At 32.6% G+C, this 7921-nt stretch overlaps 2 long non-coding RNA genes across 3 annotated transcripts; both read left to right on the plus strand.

The window, feature by feature from the left end:
- Window positions 1–982: 982 nt before the first annotated feature.
- Window positions 983–4904, plus strand: LOC147543993 (uncharacterized). Its single transcript, XR_015239607.1, has 3 exons — window positions 983–2909; window positions 3022–3076; window positions 4503–4904. It is a non-coding gene; the product is annotated as an uncharacterized LOC147543993 (long non-coding RNA).
- A 913-nt stretch (window positions 4905–5817) lies between these two features.
- On the plus strand, window positions 5818–7684 carry LOC147543994 (uncharacterized). Of its 2 annotated transcripts, none has more exons than XR_015239652.1 (3): window positions 5818–5898; window positions 6873–6978; window positions 7480–7684. It is a non-coding gene; the product is annotated as an uncharacterized LOC147543994 (long non-coding RNA). The 2 variants fall into 2 exon arrangements; XR_015239653.1 differs by having other exon boundaries at window positions 5857–5898; window positions 7486–7585.
- Window positions 7685–7921: the final 237 nt, after the last annotated feature.

The raw sequence follows: 7921 nt of genomic DNA on the forward strand, positions 1-7921 counted from the left end.
CAAAACAAGCTGGAGATTTTCCTTATTATTTTTAATCTTCGATTATCGTCATTTTGAGGGTAATGATTAAGATCAAGCATTATTAATAATAGATTAACCTAAAGCTTCCATTTATGTAAGTTATTATAATTATAGTTTGAATTGTAACAGAGAAGCATAAGAATTCAATAGATTCAACTCAAAATAATACTTAGGGATAGAGGATGATAAGAGAACACCCCAGTCAGCTTATTTTGGTGTAAGAAATAAGCATGGGATAAAGAAAGACTCAGTGATCATCTTCAATACTCCTTCATTTTCACAATTTTAACTCTCATTCTTTCTTTAACTTCATCAGATAACTTTCTACATGGGTTCCTTCTTTATATATATATATATATATATATATATATATATATATATATATAGAGAGAGAGAGAGAGAGAGAGGAACACCAGTTTATCTGCCTGGTATCAAGAGATTCATTCATGAGGATTGATTTGATGTATCATATCAGTTTCTAGAGAGAAGAATAAGAGAAAAAACACTAGTTTGCCAAGGGATTCTTTAATTAATGAGTAAAGAGTGATTTCATATCACCCAAAGAGGAAGAATCATAATGGTAGAGAGAGAAAAAGAAATGAATAAAACAAGGGGATTCTTAAACACAGATTGATTGCCTCTGGAGTTTATTTCTTTGCATTTGTCCTCTTTATTTATGTTTTGTTGATGACGATGGAAGGGTTTAATGGTAGGTTGTCAGAGAAGAGACCTAGGAGAAAATCTTTCTCCATTAAAAGATGGGTAAAGAGATTCTCTGTTTTGGGGGAAAAATGAGAAAAAAGGGTCACGTGAGGGCATCTAAAACTTTCTCCAAACTACCAATCAAACACCTAAAAATATCAATCTTTGGGAAAAAGTTTCTCTTTTTCCTGAGAAAATTGCCTATCAAACAGACCCTTAAATCCTACCCTTTAATTCTATCCGTTGCGTCTCTATTGAAGAGGTCTCTTCAATTGCCTGATCTCTCAAATGCTTAAATCTTTATGTTCCTCCTTTACACTCTGATCAGATCCATCAGAAGCCAAATGATCTTCTTTTCCGGTTATATTTCGCCGGTTTACTTTCGTATGTAAATTAAAGCCCTCATCGTTATCGGAGTTGTGAATCATGAAAGAAGGCAGCACAGGCGTGATTGATGGGTGGTTCGGTTAGAGAGGATGAAGGTATTTCTTCTTATTGGAATTTTTTAAAACCATGGCGTCTGAGGTTCATAAATTTTTTTGCTTCCTTTTAGTTCACCCCGACAAGGTTAGTGTGTTATTCCTTTCAACCGAAATCTCTATACTTTCTGTTTGGAAAGATCTGTATTTTGTTTGGTTTGTGTTTCTTTCATTTTTTTCTATCAATTTTTGTTTGGTTAGAGTTCGTGGTCAAAGTAGAGTTCTCTGAATTTTGTTTGGTTTTGTGTTTCTTTCATCTTTTTCAATTTTATTTTGTGGAGTTCCAAAATCTAATTTAGTGTGTTTGGTGAAAGTTGAGTTTTGCTGATGAAATGTCTCCTCATGTAAAATGAAGTGTAAAAGATGCTGACTCCACATGTTTCAAAAAGAAGATTTTACTGTCGTCTGTCTATGTTTCAATAATTTGAAGTATTCCATGCATTTACTTGTGCAAATAATTTGTTTGCTACATTACACATGACCTAGGCATGTTTCATAAAAGAAGCCATGACCTCATAGAAAATATGGATCTTTAATTGCTATCACTGATCAGCATAGCTTTTCTCTGTCTGCAAGATTGTTGAGTTTGGATTTCCACAGAACAATTGAATGAATGAAGTGATGTAACTATGACCCGTGAAACAGTGATAGCGACCTCTTCTTTGAAGTGTATTTTTTTTATCTACATGCTTCTTGAAAATGGTAATATTGGGCGAAACCTCTTCGAATCTTCTCTGGCACATATTGATTTCACCACCTTACAGGTATGTTTGATGGTGTTGCAGTATGTTTTGTCTTTCTGGTAAAAGGTCTTGCATTATGTTATTTACAATTTGGTCGAAGCCTCTTCAGAAACATAATAATTCAAAAATCTTATATTTTACTATTTAATTCAATTATTTTAACTCTTTTCGTATAGTATTGCCAAATTTCCACCCAATTTCGATTCTTTTGAAAATTGGATACAAAAATTTGAAATTTCGAATGATTTAGGTGGACAGCTGACACAAAATTTCTATAAGTAATGTTTCGTATATATAATATGAAAAATAGAAATATTTCGGTCGAAATTTCTATAAGTAATATTCTTCACTCCCTGGTTCTACTTAATGACTGGTAGGTAATACATTTCCATACCTAAAGAGGTTCTTTGAATTACTAATTTTTTATGATGTCCTAGAACTTTGATTACTAATTTTTTATGGAACGATAGTAATTTTTTCATAGAATATGTAAGAAAACACTAAAACATAACAGTATAAGACGAGCAATGAGTTTTACTCTTTCAACAAATCAAACAATAAACTCGCTGAACAATGTTAAGTCGTCATTTCATTTTCTGAAAGTTGGATATGTTTTTTATTGTTGTTAGCTTATCTTCTTTGAGTTGTAGTTTATGCAACTCTGTAACAATGATAGGTTTTGTTTGTTGGTCATTTGAGGAATTTTTATCCGTTTCCATTTTTGAATTGTGGTCGTTCATAGAAGGTTACCAAAATCACAACACTCGGAACAGCATGATGATGGCTATAAGTTACCAATCTATGTTTTCCATTTTATCAATTAGGGGTTTATTTCTATCTTTGGTTATTATTGGATCTTCGGAAGCATTTGTTTGCTTGATGCAGGTTAGTGCAGCTTCACCTGTTTGTACTTAAAAAGCAACGAAGAAAGGTTTTTATAGTTTTGGTTGTCTTTAAATTTTAGGTGATCATCTGCACACCTGTTTGTACTTAAAATTTACTCTACTTCGATTGAGGTTTTAAATTTTCAGCTCTCTATTTTCAACTTGCTACTAACCTTCTTTTATTGGCTGCAGATATATCATCATTCAGCTTATTTTGAGTCTCACCAGTTAGGTTGCCATCTTGAAGGTACATTCATTTTTTTTAATCTTTAATCCTCTACATTTCAATGTTTATGACTCATAAAGTTTCCCTCTAATTTAATTGTTAAATTGTTTAAGAAATTTTATCTTTAATCTTTGCGTAGAAAGTTACATCCTGGTCGTTCTCTTGCTTAGAAAGCGTTTGATTAAATGTCAATGTGAAACTGAAATGGTTTTGTCTTGCTTAGAAAGTATACTCAGCTCACTTTACCCAACACTATCTCACTCTTCTCCTTCTCCCGCCGTTACATTCTCTAAATCTTGCCCCATTAAATCTCTTTCTCCATTATTTTTTCATTCATCAAAACTGATTGGATCATCTTCACTCTCTATGAAAAATTTCGATCTGCATTTTCATTAGATAATATTTCCTTCTATTTGGCAATTTTCGACCTTGACGTTTGTGCAGTGATGTGAGATCTATGGGAAACTAGGTTTGGACAAAACCTTCTCTTTTGCATATTTGATTTTGATTTCATTTAATCGTACCTCATAGGGAGGGTTTATTGCTTTTTTTATCTATAATTAGAACTTAGAAGAAGTACACTCAAATTTCTTCAAAATGTTGGTAAAATTATGAGTGATTCATGGGCAAACACGACGGTCTAATTAAGTTGGTTCTATATGTATGTGTAAAATCTTAACTTTTCATTTCTTATGTTTGCTACAATTGGTTTGGACTATTCCTCTCTCACTCTCTTATTTAATTTTCCAATGGAAGTCCGATGTCTTGGCTTTGTGTTGTGGACTGGCATAATGAGTTGCTTGGAATTTAGTTGCTCAGTTAGCGTGAACCTGTTATAAAGTATATTAGATAGTTGGTAATGAAGTAAAATTTATTTTTAGGTGTTCAATCCTATATTTGATCTTGCCGGTATCATGTGTGTGAAGTTCGGTATTCCATTTTGGAAGTTTTTCTTTGTAAGTTACAAGTTACAACATTGATCAGAAGTAATTGTTAAGGCTCATTTATAGTTGGAGCTTTTATTTCCCAGAAATTTATGTCTGACTATATATTTAGATGAAAAGAGCTTCAAGAAACTTGCATTAGGCGGTATTCCGGTTTTGTTTGTTTAGGTAATGGTGCAATCCTCTCTGGGCAAAGGCGAGAGGAAAGCTGTTATTTTAACATGTGCAAATAAGGTGGAGTAATCAGTCATATATTTCCATACTTTAGATGCTATTCTGCACATATTAAACTATTCTTACCTTGCCTCATTACCAAACTACATAAGCTGATCCATTTTAGATTACAAGGCACAGTCTTTGTGTCACTCTGTTGCAGAACAGACTAAAGAAAATAGTAATTTCTTGCTTATAACGGTCTGTGTTTTCTTTCATTGTCAATAGCTACAATCTGGAATCCTATAGTATGACTCATGCTTTTACACTTCTTCTCTACGATATAACAGGTTATGCTTGGAGATATGTCAAGAAGAAAAAAGAGAAGAAAATTACATAGTTGATTAAGAAGTTGAAGGATGTTAGAACAGTGTAGCAAATTCGGGTTTCTACAATCAAAATAGACTTACAACTTAATTAGAAAAATTTAAATTATGACTCCCTCAAATTCTTTTTTCAGGAAAAGTCAGTACTTAGTCAAGGATAGATTACTACAAATTTGAGAAGAAAAGGCCAAGGTTTAATAAGCTTGGATTAAAGGCGTATCCCGAGTAGCTTCTTAGCTATCCCTTATTTTGTAACTTTTTTCTTTGTTAACATCCTTATTTTGTAACTTGATATTTGATTACTCAACATACTTTTTTTTTTAAATGAGTTCACGTAATTGAAATTTAGTTTTTAAATCTTTGCGATAGAGGTTGTTTTTATTTTTGTCTGAATTTGATTCAGTTGAACTTGAATTTTTTCTGCTCAAATCATATTACAGGGTATGGTCTAATAACTTCTTCGTGCCGAAGGCACGGGTTATACCTAGTATAAAAATATATGGACTTAATAATGGACATCCTTGTCTGAGTCCACTTGGACAGGTGAATCTACCTTTTGGTCTACCGTTGACCAGTACTGAAAATGAGGAAGTAGTAAGACAACTCATGATCAGAGAATATGCTCTATCTGTTATTCCAAATAAGGTCAGAACATCACTCAAAAATTTCAGTTGACTCTGTCATATGCCACTACAAAAAAAGGGGCCAATAGGGACACACATTTTTATGTCTGTCCCTAATACAATGAAAACGGGGACAGTTTTGTTATATCTGTCCCTAACGAAATTCACAATAGGGACAAACAGGTGCATCTTTGGGACAGTTTCTTAGAGTAATGAAAAGAAATTGGCGCCCAATTTTGGCACAAAATTTCCGGCAAAATATTTCCCGCAATTTTGGCATTCCTATTTTGGGGCAAATGTCCATTCGTTAACCCTAGCTATGTCCTGTGACGAACGATTTTTGGAATCCTGCCGATTCCACTTCGCTCATGAAAAATCACCTCTTTAGTTCTTCCTCCCCTAGGAAATCTCCTACCTCCCAATCTCCCAGATCAAACATTCTACTTCCCAAATCTTCAAAGAAACCTAGGCTAGTTTCAAGTGTTTTCCAAATCAAACGAGTTTTGCGAGTTTTCACAGACTTGTTCTTCCAGGGTTTTGTTGTATCTTCGAATCTTCATCAACCACAGGTTAGATTAATCTTGAATCTTCTTCTTCTTCATATTTGTGTTTTTCTTCTTCTACTACTACAACTATTTTCCAGAGCATTGATTCAGTAATTCCAGTGAAATCGGCTTGAAGAAATTGGCTAGGAGAAATCGAGTAGGAGAAATCAGAAAAATGGGTTGCTACTATAGGTATTACTTTGATTAAGTTTCTTCCTTGTCTTCTTTTTTCTCTTCCTAACCATAGCTATTAGGAGAAACAATCCACTAAAACTACTTAAGGTTTTCAAAATCATAAACTTAATTTCTAAGATAAGAAAGATAACTTTATTCAGGGTTTCCTTGCTAGAAGATAAAGTAATTATGGATCATACTTTGAGAAAGATTTGTCTTCTGGGTTGTTATGACAACAAAAAATATATTGCATTTTGATTCAATCAAAGCTGCAGTGGTAATTTTATTCTTCGATTTAGTAGAAATGTAGGTTTTTGACAGAGACTGGGTTGTTTGGATTTATGTCTTCCATAGTTTGTTTGATATGTTTTTAGTTATTGTTTGACTAAGTAATGCCTAGAAAATTATCACCCAATAAATGTTTGATAAAATGTCAAAATGAAATACTAGGGGAATTTCGACCTCAAACTAGTTGCTTATTGTTCGAAAGTGACCATCATGAACTAATGATCCTGTTACATAGTAATTTATAATGTGAGTCAAAGAAATATAGCTATCTGAATTTAGCTTAGCACCCACATATAGACTTACTAGTTGGTTTTTGGTGGTTTCCTATAAGTTGATTCACCCAAGAGACAAGAAGGAACATTTGCTTTAGAAACAAAAAAACGAAGTCAAAGTAAATGCAAAAGCTAGAAGAATCTTTAGTGTTTGAATATTTATAGAGTAGAGATAGATGTAAATTAGGGATATTTGAATCTTCAGTCTTCCTTTCTTTTACAAGTAACCTGCTGTGTTTTTTCATCCCCATATTATGTTTCTATCATGCGGATTAATAAATCTTTTCAGTTCTCTACTTCACTTCCATGACCCAAAGAAAGTTTTCCTTCTATTTTTATGTTCTAATTACAATCATATGTTAATCCTATGTTTTCTCTATGATATCCTGGTGTGAAGTTAAAATAAAACTGCTTTGTGGTTTGAGTTCATAGGCAGAGAGCTAAAGAATTGTCGGAAGCCAAGGGTGGTATAGCAGTATGCAGTTTTACCATTGTTATTCTATTCCTTCTTCACCAAGTATGATGGGTGGTTTCAATGGTAATGGCATTTTTTATTGAATATTGTAACTTAGATTTTTTTTTGTATTCACAAATAAATAGAAAAGTACACATAATTAAGCATGCTCAGTGAAGATGAAAAAAACTTTGAAGTTCCTACATTCTTTTTAACATTCTCCATATATGTTAATAGAGTTTCAGTATGAGGCCACAATATTATTAGTTTAAAAGGTTCGGAGAAGGATGATTTTAAATGTAGCATTACTCAATTCCTTAACTTCGTAAGTTAAAATCACATCTATGAATGAATATGGAAGTATAAATTTAATGTGCTCAAAATTGTTGAACTGGTTTGTATGTTTTATTCAGCGGCTCAAAATTATTGAACTGACGTAGTTGTGCTTTCGTATTTTTTTTCCACTTAAGATTGAATACATGATAAGTTAGTAAAAGTGATTCTATGATATATTGAATATATCAAATGTCAATATAATTTGATATTAAGCAATTGATTTGACTCTATTCATTATACTTTGATAAGTTTCAGGAAGTGCATCATGCGGAAGGAATGAACGACATTTTGTGATGGAGATTCAAGCCGATGGTACAATTATGGATGTAATTGTTGTTGTATGTGTCAATTGTAGTTAGTTGATATTTGGGTTGAAATATAGAAATGACGAATCTGTTTGTATCGTACTTGTTATTTGAATTCTATTTCCGTAATATAAAATGGTATTTTATTTTGACAACTCTTGCTTTGAGAACGCAATGTTAAGTTTATTTACAATATGTCAATGAATTAATAGTCTATAAATTTTGGAAATTAGCATATATAATGTATTTTGAAATTCTAATACTAGTACCGGCGGCTTGAATTTGTCCTAATTAGTTATTGGGTACAGAATCGCTCTGACCCATATACTTATTGGGGACAGAGCAATTCTGTCCCCATATACTTACTAGTGACAGAAACTCTCTGT

This window comes from Eschscholzia californica, unplaced genomic scaffold (genome assembly GCF_041429995.1).
Source record: "Eschscholzia californica isolate CP2 unplaced genomic scaffold, dmEscCali1.0.p SCAF_4, whole genome shotgun sequence".
Classification (NCBI taxonomy): domain Eukaryota; kingdom Viridiplantae; phylum Streptophyta; class Magnoliopsida; order Ranunculales; family Papaveraceae; genus Eschscholzia; species Eschscholzia californica.